Source organism: Oryctolagus cuniculus, chromosome 8 (assembly GCF_051225735.1).
Source record: "Oryctolagus cuniculus isolate XC-2025 breed Fujian yellow rabbit chromosome 8, ASM5122573v1, whole genome shotgun sequence".
Taxonomy (NCBI): Eukaryota; Metazoa; Chordata; class Mammalia; order Lagomorpha; family Leporidae; genus Oryctolagus; species Oryctolagus cuniculus.
The window spans coordinates 20,979,332-21,002,457 of NC_142874.1; the positions used below are offsets into that span (position 1 = coordinate 20,979,332).

Here is a 23,126-nt window from a genome sequence, read left to right on the forward strand (position 1 = left end):
TAGAAGTTTCTTGAAATCAGAGATTAATAAGGACAGCAAAAGAGCTGGCATTGATTCTTCTGTGATTATGGAACTCTTGTGAAGTCTTAGAAGGATTTCCTCTTGTTGGATCCACAGTTGTTTGTGTGTGAAAGGCATTGGTGGAAAGAGTCAACTCAGAAGTCAATGCAGCAGACAGTTCTTCATAGCCAGCTATTGGCCAAATACCATACACACACACACACACACACACACAAAATTGTTAAATTCTCACAATTCTTTGGGATAGGCTTCCTATCTTGATATAATACGTAAAGCCCTAGGAGAACCAATTATGTGCCTGAATGTCAGTGACACAGCAACATTTTTAATGAAAAGTTTACTTCAATCTATATGCACAAATTGAATAAGTAATAAATTGGGATATAACCACAGTGTCATGGCTGAAGGCCCAAGAATGAGCAATTTTGATTGGAGATAAGATAAAAAATATTTATCTCTTAATTGTGGTCACAGAAAAGTAATTATTAGAAGAGTAATAAAAGAGTATAGAATGGTCATGTTCTTAGGAAATTATTGTATCATTTTATGTAGATTATTTTGTTTAATCTTGATAATAGCCATGTGAGGTGAGCCCTGTGGTTAATATCTCCCTTATACAGAGAAAGAAAACAAGGTAATTTGCCATGTTTCTATGTCAGAAAAGGCACGTTAAGTTTGCATTTCAGGTGTGTGATGAATTTTGTGAATATGTGCCCTGTAGTTTTTGTCAAAGCAGGCTTCCTGTTTTTCGCTTGCTAAGTCTAGCAGCACTTTTAGAATCTAGGAGCCCACACTTTTAATTGTCATGCAGAACTGGGAGTTGTGAGTTCTTTGATTATTGTGAGTGGTTCATGTGAATATGCTTTCTTTAAAATCTTAAAATTAAGTCAGCGCTGGGGTAGAGTGTGGGTTGTTATCACTCTCTTGCTTCACTTAGGTCGTGCAATTATTTTACTTCAACAGAAGCAGAATCCAAAGATATAAATGTGGTAATTCAGATGATGAAGAGGATTCACATACTGCACGAGAAATACTCAGAATTGTTACAGAATACACACAGGCAAAAATTAGCCAAATATCTAAAATATATCGGGTTTGACAACTTGGCACACACGTTATGTCCTCAGGTAAATGCCATGGAAGATACTACTTGACATTCGTGTGAGTGTGTGTGTATGTGTGTGTCTGTGAAATATTTTATGGGATATATTGAGAATCAATACCTGTCACCAGAACTGTATATTCTGAATATATTGAGAATCAGTATACATTAGATTAAGCTAATAGTTCACAGTTAACCATGCATTATACTGTATAGACACAGGTCTAATGTTTATGACTGTGTATTTTTCTAGGATTCATATTTATCCACACAACCGACTTCCCATCTTACCCAGGATGCCAGGGCTATACACATCGGGTCCCTAGTTACCTCTGCTACTAGTTCCAACAGATTCTGTTGAGTACAGAGAACTATGTTTGCTGTGGAGTTTTGCGGCAGCTGTTTTCGGTAGTTCATCCCCTCAGCTCATAGCCGGGCTGCTGCTTTTCCCTGTGCCTGTGCCAGATGAATGCAACGCTGTGGTGAGTCTTCACTGGAGACCATCTAGTATTGTGTAGCCTTTCTTACACTCTTCTCCCTACCCAGGAAGCCACTAAGACATGTCCTTATTTCTCTCCTTTTTTTAATTTTAATGTATACAAATTTTGTGTATTTCATATATACGGATTAGGAACATGGTGATACTATACCCTCCTTCCCACCCATGCTCCAACTGTTCTTCCTCCTCCCTCTCCTGTTCCCACTCTCAACTTTTACAATGATATATTTTCAGTTTACTTGAAACTCCTAAGATTAACCCTGCTACACTAAATAGTTCAACAAATAGTATGAAAGAAAAAAAAAAAAAAAACCACCATCCCTTAACAGTAGAGACAAGGGCTATAAACAGTCATCAAATCTCAAAATGTCAATTTAATTCCAATACATTACATTTTAAGTACTCTGTTAGTTACTACAGATCAGGAAAAACATATGGTATCTGTCTTTTTGGGACTGGCTTACTTCACCAAGTATAATGGTTTCCAGTTGCATCCATTTTGTTGCAAAAGTCAAGATTTCATTTTTTTTTATCACTGAGTGGTACTCCATAGTGTATATAAACCATAATTTCTTTATCTAGTCATCAGTTGTTGGACATCTGGGTTGATTCTGTATCTTGGCTATTGTGAATTGAGCTGCAAAGAACTGGGGTTACAGATAACTCTTACACATATGTCATTGTCTGAATTTTTTTGTTTGTATTTTATTCATATGTTCATTGTTTCAAAAATTTGTGTGCAAATTTCATAGAAGTGGAACACTTTTTGGTCATGGTTCTTGTCATGCCTTATCTTTAGTTAACTTTTAGAAGAGAATAAATCTTCCATACACTGATTCACTCCCATAATGGTTGTAATAGCTAGGCCTGGGCTAAGGTGAAGCCAGGAGCCAGGAACTCTATTCTGGTTTCCAATGTGGATCACAGATCCCTAAATACTTAGATCATCTTATGCTGCTTTCCCAGGTGCATTAGCAGAGAGATGGGACTGGAATATGGATGTTGACCTTGCAGGTGGAAGATTAACCCCTTGAGCCACAATGCTGGCCCCAGAGAAAAATTGTAGGTCAAAATATCTCTTCAAGGGGCCAGTGCTGTGGTATAGAGGGTTAAGCCACCACCTGCAGTGCCAGCATCCCATACGGGTGCTGGTTCAAGACCCAGCTGCTCCACTTCCAATCCAGCTCTCTGCTATGGCCTGGGAAAGCAATGGAAGATGGCCCAAGCTCCTGGGTCCTGGCTTCGGATAAGCACAGCTCTAGCCATGGTGCTCAGTTGGGGAGTGAACCAGCAGATGGAACACCTCTCTCTCTCTCTCTCTACTTCTGCCTTTCTCTCTCTGTAAGTCTGCCTTTCAACTAAATAAATTTTTTAAAAAAATCTCTTCAAGTAATGCCTTTAAAATAGTGTTTTTAGAAATTATGAAGACATGCTTGGGGTACTGCATGGTCTTAGAGTGGAGATATTTCTGTAAGTAGAGAAATATAAGGGATGTGGGGAGAGATACCAGCTCAGGGTGAGAAGCCAAAAAGAGGAGATATAGGTAGCTCTCCACTTCCTATGCCAAATCTCCCCATTTTAGGCTTTCTGACTTTCCTTACGCTTCACTGGGACCCCCGTCTTTGCTAGGTTAGCCTTGCTAGGAATCTCAGCAGGGCCTGTGGCCCCTTCCTTGGTGTATCTCGCTCTGCTCATCTCAGGAATACTTTCAACCAGTCTTTGGTGATTCTGTAGATTCACTAAGAGTCTGAGGTCAGGTTTCCTATCATGCAAACATGGAAGGAGCCCTACATCTCTGTTCCCCAAGTGCCACAGACAAAATTTAACTATCCCATCTAATAAGCCTTCTATCAGGAAGACTGACATATTTAAGAAGGCCTTTGAAGCCATGAGGATAGAGAAACTAATTTCATTGGAAAGAATTATCTTAATGCAGGATGTGAACATCAAGAGTGGAAATTATGAGTCTGTCACACAAATCCCTTCCTTTGGTTATTCTATGCCTACCTTATGTTGCACAGGTATAGGGTTTGTCTGAAGGGAGGAGAGCTGTTCCTCACTCCTTTAAGAGACTTGGAGACCTATAAGCTCTAGGAAAGCAACTCTCTCTCTAAAAAAATAAAACAAGAAAACCTTGATGGTGATGATCAGAACGGGAATCTAGCTATTTCCAACAGCTGTAGATTTGAAATAGGATATTTGCTTAAACATTGCATGACCAAAACTGCTATTACTTTTTAATTTCTTAAATGAGAAAGTAAATAAATTTTAAAAAGCTTGTTTTTAAACATTTTCCATTAATATTTTTGGCAATTTTTAAATGAAGTCTTCTCTGCTCCAAGCCATCATTGTGTCCAAACATGTCTTGGTGTTGATTGACAGTGAGAACACTTTGGCACAGAAGTTTATGTTTTCCATGCATGGCTAATATGATCATAATCCAGTTTTGTCAGAACTCTGAGAATGGAGGCTCAGCCAAGCACGTGAATTTCCTGTGATGTTGAGGCCCTGTAGTAAGAGCTGTTGACCCATTGGGTGGAATTCTCTGAGTAAAATAGTTTGACTTGTAAGATGATAGGTATTTGTTATATAGATCTTTACAGAGATATTTATTTTTACCAAAGATGCCTTTTTAAGGTCAGAAAAAATTCCTTAAAGGAAATACAGTTTTAGTGTGTGTGAGTGTGTGTGTGTGTGTGTAATAATTGTGGAACAGTTATCAAAGATTTTACTAATTTGTAACAAAAGATCAATTTCATATTGTCTTTTACTTATATGCCATGGAAAATGATCTTGCCATAAAAATGATATTTAAAAAATTATACTGAATATAGCCTCAATGTTCCCTGTGCTATTGTAATGATATATTAAGTTGAGTGGCACTTTTACCCTCTGGTAACTCCAAAATTGGGTTATCCAGTTTTAAGATTTGCAGCTTATTGAAAGAACATGAAAAAATAATCTCACTGAGGCAAAGCAAACTACAACAGGATTGGGAATAATTCCTGCATGCCCAGGTTAGGAATTGTAAAGTCGTACAGAGGTCTAATGCACCATACTTATTTTAGGGGAAGGAGTCAGGTGCTGGGAAGGATATTTCTAAATACTCAGTTCACATGGGAGCCGCTCGGTTTCAGTTAACGCACATGGGCCCTTACTTGTTCCGAGAAGAAAGAAGTGATCCAGATCCCCGGGTGCATCATTTTATACCGGACACGTGGCAGGTATTTCTCTAAAAGATCTGTCGTATGGAAAGGCAAAGACGCTTCGGTGAAACTGTGTGTTCAGACCTCATTGTGTGCGACAAATTTTGAAAATGCCTGTTGTTCTAGAAAGCGACTTAATGACAAGAAAAGTAAATCATGTCTTGGCCCAAGAGATAAAGCAATGCAGTGACGAGTCAGTTGAGTGACAGATACACTGGTTCTCTTAAATGGAGTATGGGAAGCAATGCATTGAGAAGCAGCAGTTTGACCTGGTTGTGAAGCCATTGGTCAGGACGCCGCGTCCCAAACCATAGTGCTTGGGTGTCACGTGCAGCGCCTGACTCCAGCTCTTGCTAATGCACGCTAGGAGGCGGCAGTGAAAGCTCAAGTGATTGGGATCCTGCCATTCACAGGGGAGACCTGGATTGAGTTCCCAGTTTCTAGCCATTTGGGGAGTGAACCAGCAGATGGGACCTGTCTTTGTCTATCTGTGTCTTTGCCCCTCAAATAAAAACAAAAGCAAAAACAAAACAAACAAGAACCCAACTATACACTCCAATTCTGTGCAGCCACTTAATTCACATAACAAAATAGGTGCCTGATGTATATTTGGCAAAATATACCGTTTCTTTTTTTTTTTAAAGTAGTGTTGCTTTTGGGTTGTCCAATTGTTCAACCACAGTCACTCATAATACATCATGATGTGTCACGGATCCTATTATGTATTTTTTGAAAAACTTCTTTTCTACACCTTAATCATTCGCTGACCATAATTAATGAAACATGGAAATGAAAAGAGCAACAGGTTTTGGTAATTCCGTCTCAGCATGAGGTTTCCCTAATCTGAACTAAAAAGAACTCCAAGAGCCAGGCTACAGACCCATGGCACTGTCCTCTGCTGTATTAGAGGGTTTTTAAATCTAAGTTTAAGTAAGGACTTTCCTGTCTCCAGTGATTTGGGTTATTTGCACATAGCCGGAAGTGGTGATTCCTGCCATCTTGAGCACTAGCAGGTCTCAGAACTGTAAACACTAGTCTAAGAGCTAGTTGAAGCTAACTTAAAAATGGACAGTGAAGATGCATTTTCCAATGAAAGGTGATTTTTTTTCCCTCAGAGGGAACTCCTGGATGTCGTAGATAACAATGAGTCGGCTGTGATTGTTGCTCCAACCTCATCAGGGAAAACCTATGCCTCCTACTACTGCATGGGGAAAGTCCTGCGGGAGAGCGATGACGGAGTGGCCGTGTACGTCGCGCCCACAAAGGTATCGTGCCCTGTGACCCTGCGCTGTTCTAGGGGTGTTCCTCTACCGTAGCCGTGTGTCCCACCTGGTAGTGCCCAGCCTCCAGTGTCACACAGTCGTGGGCTTGGTGCTCATGTGCTGTGTGCCCTTGGCCAGTTTCCTGGCATGTTTTCCACCTGCAAGGAGACACGGCACCACTTACTTTATGCTGTTGTTCCGAGCGTGACCTGAGACAAGGCACACCAGGCATCCAGTGTACTGTCTGGGCATGAATAATGATGCGTAAATGTGCCATTCACAAGCATTTGTTTATTAGTGTTCTCTCATAAATCTCCCTAGGGCCAGCACTTGTGAAAAGACAGGGCTGGACACTTCTGAGAGTCTTGCCAATGGGAATGATTTGGTGTTGGTGCCAGGCTTGTGTACTTAAGAGAGGACAGACAAGTTCAAGAGAGAGAGAGAGAGAGGGAGAGAGGGAGAGAGAGAGAGAGAGAGAGAGAGAGGCGCTTCTCCCCTCAGTTTTACCAGCTCTGGGGTTGGGCAGGTGCCTGATGGAAGAGCCTTGGATTCTTACAGGGGCCATGGGTTTCTTCCTTTGCAGCAGCCTGGGTGAAGTAGAGTTAAAGGGCACTTGCGAAATAAATATTCTTTTTCTCTCAAAAGGGGTTTTGGGATACACTCCTTCCTCTCACTTTCCCTAGCAAAATACTTAATTCCCAGGCTTACAGCTGCACTGCGAGGAGCCAGTGTGGGGAGGGGCCCTGCATCCCACGAGCCACATCCTTCACTGATGAGGACGCAGAAGCTTAGTGAGCTTCAGTGCTGTGCCCATTACTGTACAGCATTGTAAAATACAGGCGCCGTCTAATATTACCTGTATCAGCACATATTACACTGACGGGACGAGGAACCACTGTTTGTGTTTTTGTTGCTGGCCATCCCATCAACAGGCACTGCATTGTATTATATAACATTTAGAAAACTTAAATGGAATTGGTGGAAGGATTTGCTGTGAGGTGTTGCCTTATTAGGGCAGAACTGTTACCAGTTCGGTACTGCATTGTTGCGTATCAGTGGTTCCAGACGTGGGTTTGCTTGAACCAGTGTTTTGCAGCATTGTTGATAGTTTACTGAGTAGCTGCTCACTCTGTCTTTTGTGACTCCAGGCTCTGGTTAACCAGGTGGTGGGAACTGTCTACAATTTGTTTACTAAAGCACTGCCGAAAGGCTCAGTGGTGTGTGGAGTTTTCACAAGGGATTACCGCCACGACACCTTGAACTGTCAGGTATGTCACAGCTGTCCGCATGATGAGTCGTAGTGTGAATGTGGCACTCTGGGAGACACGTAGGGTTTTAATGGGGTAACATGAAACCCACAGCTACCCTGATAGATGTATTTATATTGGGCTAGATGGTTTGTATAATTTTTCTTATCTAAGAATTTGATCACTGATATATTTTAATTCTATATTAATTATTAAATGTTTACATTACATAAATGTTACGTAAAGAGAATGCATTACTTTTCTGAAATTTTAGCCTGAGGAAGCAACTTCCTCTTTAGTAGAGATGGTTTCAGGACATGGTTACTTTTGTATTCCCAGAATACTGTGCCAGAGAATATTTCTTTTTTTTTTTTTTAAAGATTTATTTATTTATTTGAAAGAGTTCTACAGAGAGAGGAGAGGCAGAGAGAGAGAGAGGTCTTCCATCTGCTGGTTCGCTCCCCAACTGACCATAATGGCTGGAGCTGTGGTGATCCGAAGCCAGGAGCCAGGAGCTTCTTCCTGGTCTCCCACATGGGTACAGGGGCCCAAGCACTTGGGCCATCCTCTACTGCTTCCCCAAGCCATAGCAGAGAGCTGACTTGGAAGTGGAGCAGCCGAGACTAGAACTGGTGCCCATATGGGATGCTGGCACTGCAGGCAGCGGCTTTACCTGCTACATCACAGCACCAGCCCCAAGAGAATGTTTCTTAATGAAACAAACTTAACTGTTTTTGAGTGTATCAGTGGCAGCATATGTGGGGATCAGTTGTACATATTCATTTTACTTTTACATTAATGAAATATTTTTTTGAACATGGAAATGTCAAGATGGATATAGTGTGTCATAAAATTTCTTATTAATGTTTGGAAATTAAAACAGCTTTTTTTAAAAAAAAAAACAGATATTAGTAACAGTGCCTCAGTGTTTGGAAATACTCTTGCTATCACCTCATTATCAGAAATGGACAGAAAGAATGTGCTATGTCATATTTGATGAGGTATGTGCTTTTTATTCCTTTTATCTCAACAGAATATTTTATGTCAACCAAGACCACATGTACCATATGTACTTTAATAAAGATGGCATTCATATGGTTAGTTACTAAAATAAATATAAGTTGTTTATAGAAGGGTTTACCAATAAGTTCTGGGAGAGTTGTTTCCTGTTAACACTGCTTTTGCTGTATCCCACAAATTTTGGTATGTTGTATTGTTGTCTTCATTTGTTTCCAGAAATTTTCTGATTTCTCTTTTGATTTCTTCTATGACCCACTGTGCATTCAGGAACATGTTGTTCATTCTCCATGTGTTTTCATATAATGTAGAGATTCTTGAGTTGTTGATTTTCAGTTTCCTTGCATTGTGGTCCGAGAAGATGCATGACATGATTTGATTTGCTTGAATTTGCTTAGACTTGCTTTATGGCCTAGTATGTGGTCAATCCTATAGAAAGTTCCATGTACCAAGTAGAATAAGATGTACTCTGTGGCTCTAGGGTGGAAGGCTCTATAGATAGCTAATAGGTCTATTTTGTCTATGGTATTGATTAACTCTGTTATTTCTTTTTTGATATTCTGCCTCATTGATCTGTCCATTGCTGAAAGTGGGGTATTGAAGTCCCCCATTACTATTGTATTTGAATCTATATCTCCCTTTACATTTCTTTTAAATAACCAGGTGCCCTGTTATTATGTGCATATACATTTATAATAGTCACATCTTCCTGTTGAATTGATCCTTTAATCATTGTATAGTGCCCTTCTTTATCTCTTTTAATAGTTTTTGTGTTAAAGTTTATTTTGTCTGATTTAGGATGGCCACACCAGCTCTTTTTTGGTTTCTGTTAGCATGGAATATCTTGTTTCATCCTTTCACTTTCAGTCTGCATGCATCTTTGTTGGAAAGATATGTTTCTTGTAGGCAGCAAATAGATGGATTTTCTTTTTTAATCCATTCAGCTAGTCTGTGTCTTTTAACTGGTGAGTTCAGGCCATTTGCATTCACCATGTGTATTGTTAAGTACCGACTTTGCCCTGCCATGTTTCTGTAAATAGTTCTGTTTTTGAATTTTGTTTGTACTTTTGCTGGGTCATTTTCTGCATTCAACTACTTTTGTAGGGATGTTCCTGTTTCTGTGTTTTTGTGTGTAGCACATCCTTGAACATCTTTTTAGGGCTGTGCAGGTAGTTAGAAATTCTTTCAATTTCTGTTTGTTGTGGAAGATCCTTATTTTTCCTTCATTCATAAATGAGAGCTTTGCAGGGTACAGTATTCTGGGTTGACAATTTTTTTCCCTTAGAACTTGGAGTATGTCTTCCATTCTCTCCTTGTCTTTAGGGTTTGTGATGAGAAGTTGGAAGTGAATCTAATTGAGTTTTCTGAGTGTGATTTGTCTTTCTCTCCTGCAGGTTTTAAGATCTTTTCTTTATGCGTTATGGAGGAGAGCTATGCTACAATGTGTCAAGGTGCAGATCTTTTCTCTTCCTGTCTTTTGGGAATTCTGTGTACTTCCTGTACTTGGATGTCTCTTTCTCCAGATTGCTTTCTCCAGATTGCTCCAGTTTTCTGTTATTATTGCATTAAGAAGGCCTTCTAATTCTTTCTCTCCATGCCTTCTGGCAGTCTAGGATCTGTGTGTTGGGTCGTTTGATAGAATCTTGTAGATCTCCTACCATGTTTTTCAGTTTCCTAATTTCTTCTTCTTGTGTTTGGTCTGACCTTATTATTTCCAGAAAATTGTCTTCTAGTCTGATATTCTTTTTTCTGTCTCACTTATTCTATTGTTAAGGCTTTCCACTGCATTTTTTATTTGAACTATGGAATTCTTCATTTCTAGTATTTCATTCTGACTTCTCTTTTTTTTTAACTTTTATTTAATAAATATAAATTTCCAAAGTACAGCTTTTGGATTACAGTGCCCCCCCGTAACTTCCCTCCCACCTGCAACCCTCCCATTTCCAGCTCCCTCTCCCATTCCATTCACATCAAGGTTCATTTTCAATTATCATTATATACAGAAGATCAATTTAGTATATATTAAGTAAAGATTTCAACAGTTTGCACCCACACAGAAACACAAAGTGTAAAGTACTGTTTGAGTACTAGTTATAGCATTAATTTGCATAGTATAACACATTAAGGACAGAGATCCTACATGGGGAGTAAGTGCACAATGACTCCTGTTGTTGACTTAACAATTGACACTCTTGTTTATGGCATCAGTAATCACCCTAGGCTCTTATCATGGGTTGCCAAGGCTATGGAAGCCTTTTGAGTTCACCAACTCCAATCTTATTTAGACAAGGTCATACTGACTTCTCTTTAATATCTCAATTTCTTGGGAACATGTTTCATTTAGATTGTGAGTTTATTTCTGATTGCTTCTAAGTAATCTGATGATTAATTTTCTGAATTCCATTTCTGGCATAACCTCAGCCTCTTCTTCAGCTTCTATTATTGAAGAGTTGTAGTGTTCCTTTGGGAGGGACTCATACTGTCTTTCTTATCCTTATTAAGGTTTTTTCCTTTGTTTTTTGGCATTTCCGGTTGCTTTTCTCTTAAATATGTGTCTTGGTGCTTGTGGTGATGTTACTGTGAATGGCAGAGTTCTTGTCTTTGCAAGAAAGAATTCAGGCGTGAGACAGAGTAGTAGAAGAGTAAAATAGCAAAGTTTATTAGGGAAGGGACATTCGTAAGAACGGATGGGCACCTCTCCAGATAGGACCTGAGAGAGAGTGCGCAGTCACTCGGACTGGGGCGGGGGGGGGGGGGGGGGCGAGGTTACATGGTTGAATGGAGAGATTACACCTGGCCAGGCAGGCAGGCAGCTCAGCAGAGAGGCAGAGCGCACCGTCCGGTGGAGGCTGGGGGTTTTTAAGGAGATGAGTATTTGTCTTCACACATCTCCTGAAACAAAGGATTTTATGGATGCAAATAGTAAGAAGCTCCTATCTGGGTTTTCCTCTGAAGGTATCAGACAGGAGGAAGCCTAGCTGGCACCATCCTAACCCAGGATCTGGAGCAGGGTATTTTAAATGCAGATACTGGGCTGCGATTGTGGAAGATTGTCAGGCAGAAGGGGCAGGGACCCCACCTGGCAGATTATGGGGTAGGAAGGGGCAGTGCAGGATGTGAACACTGGGCTGCCCCTGAAATGTTATCGGGATGACTTTGAGATGCAGATGCATATGCTGGACATAGACGTCTTCTCTTTAAGCCTTTATGTCATACACACATAAGCTCATATCTGACTTCCTACCTAACAGTGAGATTTCCCACTGCTATGAGCTGCTATGTGTCTGTGCGTTGCAAATGGAAGCACGCAGGGCCGCCTCCAGGAGTCGTCCTGTTCACTTCTTGATCTTGATGGGGCAGGTACGAGAGCTCTGATGCACTAAGCCCTGCCTTTTGGGGTTGGGCTTGCTTCTCGCTTGTGCATGGAACCAGCTCGAGATTTCGATATTTAGTACTTCTCCTTGTTGTACAGCTTGCTGCTGGTGGTGGGGAAATTACTCTGGAATGTTGTGATCCTATTTCTGGGGTCTTGTGAAGTGGCCCCCCCAATTGACGGACATGAGCATGAGCAGCAAAGCAGTCGCCCCCTGCTTACATTTGAAGATGTAAACAAATAATATGGCTTCTCCCAGCAGGCTGCAGGTCTGATTGTGGGGAGGGGGAGACATGGATGGTAGGAGGTGCCCAACCTCTCCATTTGTTCCCCTGTTCTTCCAGCTTGGAACTTCAAACACAGTTCACCAGGCTCCCCCGCCCACTTCTACCCACAGCTCCGTGGACTTGAGACCTCGTGTCTCGCCTGGTCTGCCGGGGGTGGGGGTGGTGTCAGTCTCGAGATTTGGTTTCTCCACTGCTCTTCCACCACTTTTTGCTCCCTCAGTGTGGGCCTGCTCAGTCTCTGTTGGACTCCTGGGCTTCTCTGCATGAAATTCTCATGGCTCTGTCACTGCTGGCTTATATACCCCTTCCTTATTAGCTATTTTGCCCTGTGAGACTGGTCCTGTTGCCTTGGTCTGACCTCCCTCCACCCCATTACTATTGTATTTGAGTCCTATCTCCCTTTAGATCCATTAACATTTCTTTAAATAACCAGGTGACTGTAACTAGGTGCATGTACGTTTACAATAGTCACTTCTTCCTGTTGAATTGATCCCTTAATCATTACATGGTGCCCTTCTTTGTCTTTTTCAGCAGTTTTCAAGTTGAAGTTTATTTTGTCTGATATTAGGATCGTATACCAGTTCTTTTTGGTTTCTGTTGGCATGGAGTATCTTTTTCCATCCGTTCACTTTCAATCTGTTTGTATCTTTGTTGATGAGAGGTGTTTCTTGTAGGCAGCAAATAGATGAGTCTTGTTTTTTAATCCATTCAGCCAGTCTGGTTTTTACTGGAGAGGTGAAGCCATTTACATTCAACATGACTATTGATAAGTAACAACTTGGCTCTGCCATTTTCCCATAATATTCCCATTGTTTACTTTGAATTTCTTTTGTACTTTTACTGGGGGATTTTCTGCCTTTACATTCTTTCATAATGATGGCTATCTCTCTGTGTTTCTGTGTGTAGCACATCCTTAAGGGGGAAGAGAGAGAGAGAGCGAGCGAGCGAGAGCGCGATATCTTCCATGTACTGGTTCACTCCCCAAATGGTCACAACAGCCAGGGCTGGGTCAGGCCAAAGCCAGAAGCTAGGAACTCCATCTGGGTCTCCCACTTGAGTGGCAGGGGCCCAAACACTTGGGATATCGTCTGCTACCTTTCCCAGGTGCATTAGCAGGGAACTGGACCAGAAATGAAGCAGCTGGGACTCAAACAGGGGCTCATTGGGATGCTGGACCGGCTGTGCCACAATGCCAGCCCCTCCACAAATAACTTTTTCATAGCATACATTTTCTGTGAACTTTTTGAAGACCCTTGATACACTTCTGAAAAGTAAGTCAAGTGAAATACAAGTTGATGTCACACTGAGAGGCAGGCGTTTGCCCAGATCCCATGTTGAAGAGCCTGGGTTCCATTCCCAACTCAGACTCTCGACTCCAGCTGCTTGTGAATGTGCACCCAGGGAGGCAGCAGGTGATACCTCAAGTAATTGGGCTCCTATCATGCATGTGGGAGACCCAGGTTGAGTTCCCAGCTCCTGGCTTTGGCTTGGCCCAGGACATTGTGGATATTTGGGGAGTGAGTCAGTAGGTACAGTCTTTGTCCCTTTCTGCCTTTCTCTCTGTTTTTCTTCTCAAATAAAGAACTAAATTAATTGAAAGTAACCTCACATTGAGTCTTACCCATCACAGTGTTGACAATTAGAGTGTCAGGTGTTGCAGAGGAGGAGGAGCAACGGGAAGGCACGGACATTGTGCTGCTTTGGAAATTGTCTCAACAAAACTAGTGATGGTGACAGTACTTCAGGAACAAGGAATTCCACTTGTATATATTCTGAAATAGAAAAACAGGAGTCACGTTTTCAAGAGTAAGACTGAATCAGGCTAGGATACCTGTACAAAATGTTCATAGTCGCATCATTGGTGGTGTTATCAAACTATAAACAACTGAAATGTCCTCCAGAGTAGAAAAAAATAGAAGGTGGCACAGGCATTTGATAAAATACATAGAGTGAGGAAAGTCAATGAAGTGCAGATTAATTTTTTTTTTAATTTTTTGCCAGGCAGAGTTGGACAGAGAGAGAGAAAGAGAGGTCTTCCTTCCATTGATTCACCCCCCAAATGGCCGCTACGGCTGGTGCTGTGCCAACCCGAAGCCAGGAGCTGGGTACTTCCTCCAGGTCTCCCATGTGGGTGTAGGGACCCAAGCACTTGGGCCATCCTCCATTGCCCTCCTGGGCCACAGCAGAGAGCTGGACTGGAAGAGGAGCAACCGGGACTAGAACCCAGGGTGCCAGTGCTGCAGGTGGAGGATTAGCCTAGTGAGCCACGTGCCGGCTGAAATGCAGATTAATTTAAAAATCATGTTGGGCAAAGGAAGTTAGATACAAAGAACACAAGTTAAATAATTCCAGTTATACAATGTTTTAAATGGGCAAAATAAATTTCTATGCTTTATATATAAACATACAAGTACATATATACACATGGACATGTGAAGAAGTAGAATGACCAATGGAATCATAATTTTTTCAAAAATTGATATAGTAACTTCCAAAGAGGGAAGCTGTTATAATCTGGGCTTCTGAAATGCTAGAGGCATTATTTATCTTGATTTACAGGTGCAGTGACAATGACATTTGGTTTACTTCATTTCCATGGATAATACTTTGTGATCTGAAAAATCAAGCTTTATGTAATTTATTGAATCTTATGTTTCACAACAAAATAAAGGTTAGGAAAAGAATACAAGCATTGTGTTAATTAATAATTAAGTATATTGTAACTTATGCATTGCTATACAAAATATAATTGGTATCATTATTTTAATGTTTACTGTGATTGGCATATATTCTAAATAATTTCTAGGAAATTGTATTTCCTCTTTATAAAATGCCTTTGAAGATAGATACTGTTATCTATCAAGACTGTTTAAAGGTGTTGAGATTAGTGATGCATAAGCAAATGTGGGTTTGTATCGAGATTTATCTTAGTATCTGTTTAGGACAATCTCTGTCATTCAACCAGTGTTTCTTTTGTAAATAACACTTAACATGTGTCCTTTTGTTCATGGTGTGCTTGATGCGCTTTCACTACCACGGCAGGCAATAGTACTTGCTTATGGGTCAATCATCACAATGTGTTACAGAGCAAGTCATTCCTAAATACATTATTGTTAAAGTCTGGAACATACTGTGATTCTGCAAAACATATTGGCTTCTTTCACGAGCTTTGTCAGTGGGTAAATGAATGTTACTGAAATGGAGAGTAGAAGGGAAAAGTAGGTCTGGTAGCAAGGTAGTTTATTAACATTAAAAAATAAAACCCCTGTCCCCATTCTGACATTGAGTCTGTTTACACTGACAGGTTCACTGCCTTGGGGGAGAAATTGGAGCGGAAGTGTGGGAGCATCTCCTTGTTATGATTCGTTGTCCCTTTTTGGCCCTTTCTGCTACTATCAGTAACCCTGAGCATCTCACTGAGTGAGTCTGAGATTTATATTCATTCTTTTTTTTTTTTGAAAATTAAAGCTTTTCTTGTTTAAAAAATTTTATTTAATTTAAAGTATACAAATTTCATCCATTTCCTGTATGCAGATTCGGGAACGTGTGCAGAGCTCTCTGTGTGCACGGGTCCAGCTGCAGTGGTCTGCCCTGGCAACCTAGGAGTTCTGAAAGTGTGGCTCTGCACCCAGAACTTACCCAGCACCCGCTACACCCTGCCCCCTCTCACAGTCACAGTGTTTTCACAGTCTCAGCACCCTGGGCTCCCACAGACAAGGACTGCAAGAGAGTACACTCTGCCCCGCTAGGCTGTCCTGTCCACAGGGAGGCTGTGTGTTTCACCCTGAGCAGACTCAAAGTCCACAGGGATTTTTTGCCTTGGTAGAATCCCTGGGTTGCAAGCAAGCACAGTACTTGCCATCTGCAGCCCTGCTGCTTTCAGAACTGTGCTGGGTGGGTACAAGAGCCCTGAGGGTGGCGCTTCCCTTTGGTGGGGATGGCTCCCCCTCCCAGCCCTTTGCCATAAGGGTACAGAGGAGCTGGTGTTGTTGGCCTGATGACAGGTGGGGACAGACCCCACCAGTTGATTTGAACTGCTCTGGTTGCCCCTGCCAACAGTTCCCACTAGCTACTGGGTGCGCTCGGAGAAGCTGGAGCCGCTGCTCCGATCATGTGGAATGACGCCAGCTGTCTCCCAGCCTGTTAGCTGCAGGGCGCTGGTGTGGTAGCGGGAGCCGTGGTGAGGGAGGTGCTCGGCTTTTCTTCCCCCACTCTGGGTGAGCAGTCGCCCCAGCTCCCCTGAGGGTTCTGGGCTGGACTCAGATACTGCACAGTCTACTAGATTCTTCTTCCAGCTGCACCAGCCGTGGTGTGGCAAGGGCCGGTGCAGTCTGACCCCACCTGGCTATCCAGGTGGGCTGCTGGTTCCTTTGTTGTGTTCCTGCTCCACGCTCCGAGCTCCTTGCTGTGTGCCTGTGCCTTCCCCTTAGGTCCAGGCCGTTTCCACTGCTTTTGCAAGATCTCCCACTGCAGTTTTCCCGGAGAGTGTGACTTCACTTTTTTTTCTGCTAAGTTCGTGGAGCCTATAGAAGACTTCCCTGTCACTGTTCCACCATCGTGCCTCCCTCCAGTCATATCTGCTTTTTAACATCTTAAGAACAATTTTAAATTTGCAGACAAATTATGAGATACAAAGAGTTACCATATTCCCCTTCACCCAAGTTCTGCTATTACGTTTTATGCTGATATCTTTGTCAAAGTTAATGAACCACACCCATCATTTCCAATTTTTCATTTTATCTTTTTAAAATTTTTTTATTTAAGGTAAACAAATTTCATGTGATTCATATATACAGACTTAGGAACACGTTTTTCTGCAACAATGATTGTTCTCTTTTTGTAACTAGGTGGTTGGCGTTAGTTAAAGGATATTGGCAACGTGTTGAAAGCACAATGGAAAATGCTGATCCATCAAGAAATGCCTTAAAAAGCTCAAAGAGACAACAACGAACAAGAGTAGGAAAGCCATCGTACAAAGTTAGACTGGGTATGGATTTCTTCACTCGGGAGAAGGGGAGTGCAGAGGTAGCAAGCATACCCCGTGTGCTCGTCACATTTGAGGGTGTTCTACATACGCAGAGCAACTTGTTCTTATTGTAACCGTGAAAGGCAGTGCATCTTACTTTCAGTTACAGAGGAAATTAGCTAGATAGGAAACAGCTCTAGGAGGTGATATTCCGTGTTGACGTCCACAGAGCTGACTGACTGAACTTGGAGATCAGATTCTTTCCAAATATTGTCTAATTGGTGTCGTGCGAATTCCTTCATGATTTAATGTGATTGATATGGAGTCATAGCCAAGATAAGCATTTCACTCCTGTTCTGTGAGAAAAGACTCAAACAAACCTAGAGGACAGTTCTGGCTCACTGAACAATGTGTTTCAAAATTTCCTGTTTCACCTGTGGTCCCAGCTTCTGTGCTATCCCCTGTTTCATCTAAGAAGTCTTCTCCTTTCAGGACTTTCTTGATAGTTTGGATTATTAATTGTGCTCTGAAATCTGCCTTTGAGTTTCAGTTTTTTTTTCTAGAACGCTCTCCCTGTGTCACTTTCCTCTGTACTTGGCCAAGTCCTGTCTACTCTTTATTGGAAAGATTCTGCCTTGCGGCACATCCCGAACACCACCTTGATTGTTCTAGGTCAGGGCCCATAGGGTGTCCTATGTTACGCAATTTCCTACCACCTGTGGTAGTTATTTTTGTATGTGCCCCTCTTTTCCTTGGAAAATATCCATATCATAATTGTTTTATTATGCACATACTCTAAATGTTTTACTATTGAATTGAGTATTCCTTACCGCATGCATTTGGGACTATTTCGTGAGAATTCTCTGAAGTAGTATAGAATCATGTTTATCTGACTACTTTTTTATTTTTCTTTGTATAACGAGAACAGATTTCAGATATACAATTTGCAGGACATAATGATACTTCCCACTCTCCCTACTACCGTCCTCCATCCTTTCTTTTTTTCCCTTTTAATTTTTGCAATAACATACTTTCAACTTCTTTCATCACAGGGCTAGTCCTCCACTAAATAAAGGATTCCACCCATGGGAAGACCACTGTTCTACAGGGGTGTTGACAAGGGCTATAAGCAATAATCAAATCTCAGGATGTCAGTGTCACTCATATACATGACTTTTTGTGTACTCTATATCTTACTTACCACAAATCAGAAAACCTACTATTGTCTTTTTGGTTCTTGCTTATTTCACTAAGTAAATTGGTTTCCAGTTGCATCCATTTTATTGTAAAAGACAGGATTTCATTCTCTCTCTGTTTTGTTTTTTTTTTTTTTTTTTTTTTTTTTTGGCTGAATAAATTCCATCATGTATGTATACCACATTTTCTTTATCTAGTAATCAGTTGATGGACATCTAGGTTAATTCCATCTCTTAGCTACTGTGAATTTCAGATTCCTATATGTGACATTCATGCTGTTTTATTTCATTTTTGTTTTAATTTTAAGAATCAATATGCTTATAGATACAAGTCTAAGAACATAATGGTATTCCCTTCCTCCCTCCCAGTCTCCTTCCTGCTACCTTTCTTTTTTTTAGGTTTTGAGATAGCATATTTTAAATTTCCATTACTGTAAAAAGGCTGAATACTAAAAAAAGGTTAATACCTTACCTAATAAGAAGTTTAACATGTAAAAAGCAAGACGACCCTAGTTTAGTGGGAATATACACAGCGGCTATCAATAATTGAAGAGAAAAAGTGACCATTTCACCCATACATTTTTTAAAATGAAATAGAAGCGATGACAATGTAACATTTAAATATTTCCTGTGTGGTTACAGGATAATGATTAAGTTCATTTAGACTTTAAGCCATTTTACACAGAAGAATAATTTTTGCAGATTGCAATGCAAATAATTATACATTACTTTTTGATACTCTTCATTACCACAGATCAGGGAAAACATATGGTATTTGTTTTTTGGAACTGGCTTATTTCACTAAGTATAATGGTTTCCAGGTACATCCAATTTATTGTGAAAGACAGAATTCCATTTTTTACAGCTGAGTAATATTCCAAAGTGTATGTATTCCACATTTTCTTTGTCCAGTCACCACTTGATGGACACCTGGGTTGATTCCATATCTGAGCTGTTGGAAATTGAGCTGTAATAAACTTGGATGTACAGATAACTCTTTCATATGCTGATTTTACTTTGTTTGGGTAAATTCCCAGGGGTGGGATAACTGGGTCATATGACATATCTTTTTTCAGCTGTCTGAGGAATCGCCATACTGTCTTCCACAATGGCTGTATTAGTTTGCATTCCCACCAACAGTAGATTAGAGAACCTTAAAAAAAAAAAGGTTAATTTATTTGAAAGCAGAGTGACACAGAAAGGGAGAGATTGTCCATTTGCTGGTACATTCTCTCAATGACCATAATAGCTGAGAATGGGCCAGGCTGAAGCCAGGAGCCAGGAGCTCCATCTGACTCTCGTACGTGGTTGGCAGGGGCTGAAGTACTTGGGCCATCATCTGCTTTCTCAGTACAATATCAGGGTGTTGGTGGATGGAAGTGGAGCAGCTGGGACCTGACCTGTCACTCTATGGGATGGCAAGGTTGCAAACAGAAGCTCAACCAGGTGTGCCACACAGGCCCCATATACATGTTTTCACTTGACAATGTCAAAGTACCTCATCTGTGCCAGATCCCACTCAAGTCCCTAGAGATAGAGCAGGAAACAACTCCTTGCTTTCCTAGAGCTTAATTTTTATGGAGATGCAGGGTTAAACAATGCGTAAGTAAAATAGATAACATGTTAGGTAGGTAAATGCTAAATTGTCCTAATTTTAAGTGACATATTAACAAAGCCCTGTGGCATACTGGATTCCTGGATTTAAAAAATGAGTAAATGACAGAAGAAGGCTCGTTTTCTCTGGGAGATGGTGATACTGTTCTCCAAGACAGGGAGATGATCCAGTAACACCCGTGTTTCCTATTGAAATAGTTGAATGGGTTGCAGGCCTTTTTATTCAAACCATGCTCCTTATGCAAAAGCATGCTTTCCAAGAATATTTAGAAAAATATACACTAGGAATTACAAGAAGCAAGGATGGACTGTGACTGAAGATCCAGGCCAGGAGGGCAGGTAAAACATCTGTGTGCGGTATAGGCACATAAGTTCCTCCTCCACTGCATGGCCCTGTTGTCGTTTTGTCGACAGAGGCTTCCAGCACAGCTCTCCCTAGGCCTAGCTGTCTTTAGAAAATCGGAATTACATCATTGCTGAGAGACACAAACCCATCTTAATCCGCATTTTAATTCCACTTTCACAGTGTGTTACAAAGAACGATACAACGATCTAGAAAAGTATGTGTGTTCTCTAAAGGATAACGATTTTGTCATTGCACACTACCACCCGTGCGCTGCACTCACAGTCAACCATGTAAGTACAAAAGCACTTTGGAAAAGGAGGCGTCAAGGTGGTTAAAATCTGCATATGGGACGGAGATCAATGGTTTTGCATTTTCTGCTTTTCAGATAGAGAAGTATGGAGTCCCTGCAGACCTTCAGTTTTCTCCTCGGGAAAGCATACTTCTGTATGATGCTATGGTACACATTTGGCCAGAACGGTCAAGAATGCAGGTGTGTGTATGAAAGTAAACACTAGGAACTGTTTCTCTCTCTGTGTGTGCGTAAATACGTATAATACACTTACATATGTATATATATTTCAAAAATGAGAGGAAATGGAGTTGTAAGTTTGTTTTGGTGCAAAGTAATTTTGAAATTCATGCAGTTTGTTTCACAATACACATTTCCATGAACTTTTTGGAGATTTCTCGTGTGTGTGTGTGTGTGTGTGTGCATTTCGTGTATGTCTGTGTATGTGGTGTTTGTGTGCATGCATATTTGCATGTGATGTGTGTATGTGTGTGTGTGAATGTGGTATATGTGTGTGAACGTGATGTATGTGTATGTGTGAATGTGGTGCATGTGCATGTGTGTGTGTACGTGGTGTGTGTGTTCATGGTATGTGTGTATCTGTATGTTGTGTGTGGTGTATGCGTGTATGTGCATGTGGTGTATGTATGTGTATGGTGATATGCGTGTCTGCATGTGTGTTGTGCTTGTGGTGTATGTGTGTATATTGTATATGTGTGCATATGTGTCTGTGAATGGTATGTGTGTGTATGTGTGTGTCTGTGCATGTGGGGTGTGTGTGTATTTGTGGGTATTCCTTAGCTGATATCTCTAGTCCTGTGGCATGATAGTCCATTAAGAATGAACAAATTAGATAATGGTGTTACTCTGATGTAGATGAAGGCGTGGTATTCCATAGTTCAAAGCAGAAACTTCAGAGACTCATTTCTCTAGATTTAGAAAAATTAGTTAAAAGAGCTAATAATGCCTATTTTGTAGCATTGTTATTAACATAAGCCAAATAATTAAAAGTTCTTAGAATAATGCTTTGCTACAGTAAGAATGATATGTCTTTTTTTTTTTTTTTTGATGGGTTTTGTCCCTGCCTGTAACTGAATGTCAAGCTGAGAAGTTTTTTTCCTCCCCCAAAACTGTGCTTAAAAACTCCAGTGCCACGGGCCCCTTCTGGTTTGCCTCTCTTGGGGCCCCCTCCATGCCACTCTGGCTCTAATAAATCTTGCTTTTTTTTTTTTTTTTTTTTTGACAGGCAGAGTGGACAGTGAGAGAGAGAGACAGAGAGAAAGGTCTTCCTTTGCCGTTGGTTCACCCTCCAATGGCCTCCGTGGCTGGCGCACTGCGGCAGGCGCACCGCGCTGATCTGATGGCAGGAGCCAGGTACTTATCCTGGTCTCCCATGGGGTGCAGGGCCCAAGCACCTGGGCCATCCTCCGCTGCACTCCCTGGCCACAGCAGAGAGCTGGCCTGGAAGAGGGGCAACCGGGACAGAATCCAGCACCCCAACCGGGACTAGAACCTGGTGTGCCGGCGCCCCAAGGCGGAGGATTAGCCTAGTGAGCCGTGGCGCCGGCCTTAAATCTTGCTTTTTAAATACTTAAAAACATTATGTGTTCAACTCCTCATGTAGTTAACGCTGTTCATAAACATGGATGCAGTGAACTGAGAGATTTGCCTCATAACCGTGCATGTGGCAAACTTTAGACCAGGTGATAACTGTATTTTCTTTGGTATTTGTGCTTCTTCATTTTCAAGGAGTTAGAACCTGAAGAATTCAGCTGCTTCAAAAATAAAGTAGTCATCATGAGGACAGATGCCAAGAAATATGAAGAGGAACTGAAAAAGGAACTGCTTAGTTGGATGCAGCTGGACCCAGGCAAGGTTGTGACAGACATTTAGGATTTTTTATTTAATATAAAATGAATCTGATTTATTCAGTTATGGTAAAGAAAATCCCCATAGGGCTCTTTAGTATTTGAATATGGAAATCCTATTACTGTACTTTGCCATTCTACCTTAAATTTAGCCAGCTAGGTAAAGAAAGATGTAGAGAATCATTACTTTAGTTCCATCCGGGACAGCCCACACCTGCTACTACTATATCCTCTTTGAATGTGCACCTCAGTCAGTAAAACTCACTGGGACAGGCCACACTGATCTGCAAATGTGAAAACCACCTAATGTCCCAAATCATTATTAAATTCATGAGGGGTTCAACCCTGGCTGCTTATCAGGAATCATCTAGGAAGCCCAATCTCATCTAGAGATTCTGAGCTGATTGACCTCCAGTGGACTGGGGCACTGGAATTTTAAAACAACCTCCTATGTAATTTTTAGAAAAAGATTTATTTATTTATTTATTTGAAAGAGTTAAGCAGACAGAGGAGAGAGAGAGAAAGAGAGAGAGAGAGAGAGAAATATCTTCCATCTGCTGTTTCAATCCCCGCAACTGCCGTAATGGCAGGAGCTGGCTGATCTGAAGCCAGGAGCCAGGGTCTCCCATGTGGGCACAGGGGCCCATGCACTTGGGCCATCTTCCAGTGCTTTCCCAGGCCGTAAACAAAACAGCCAGGACACGGACCTGCGCCCGTATTGGATGCTGGTGCCATAGGAGGAGGCTTAACCTTCTATGCCACAGTGCCAGCGCCCACCCTACTGAATCTATTACCTTTTCTCTGGTAACTTATACCACGTAAAAATTGTAGCT

General features: G+C 41.4%; 1 long non-coding RNA gene across 3 annotated transcripts in view; it reads left to right on the forward strand.

Moving 5' to 3' along the window:
- The window catches only part of LOC103346715 (putative ATP-dependent RNA helicase DDX60), a 93,507-nt gene that overhangs the window by 38,552 nt on the left and 31,829 nt on the right, over positions 1-23,126 (forward strand). For all 3 annotated transcript variants that reach the window (XR_016211675.1, XR_016211676.1, XR_016211677.1), the window contains 10 exons: positions 985-1,148; positions 4,691-4,846; positions 5,944-6,093; positions 7,239-7,358; positions 8,243-8,338; positions 15,319-15,434; positions 16,862-17,001; positions 20,317-20,426; positions 20,522-20,626; positions 22,175-22,300. This is a non-coding gene — a long non-coding RNA (putative ATP-dependent RNA helicase DDX60). The remainder of the gene's footprint in view (positions 1-984; positions 1,149-4,690; positions 4,847-5,943; positions 6,094-7,238; positions 7,359-8,242; positions 8,339-15,318; positions 15,435-16,861; positions 17,002-20,316; positions 20,427-20,521; positions 20,627-22,174; positions 22,301-23,126) is intronic.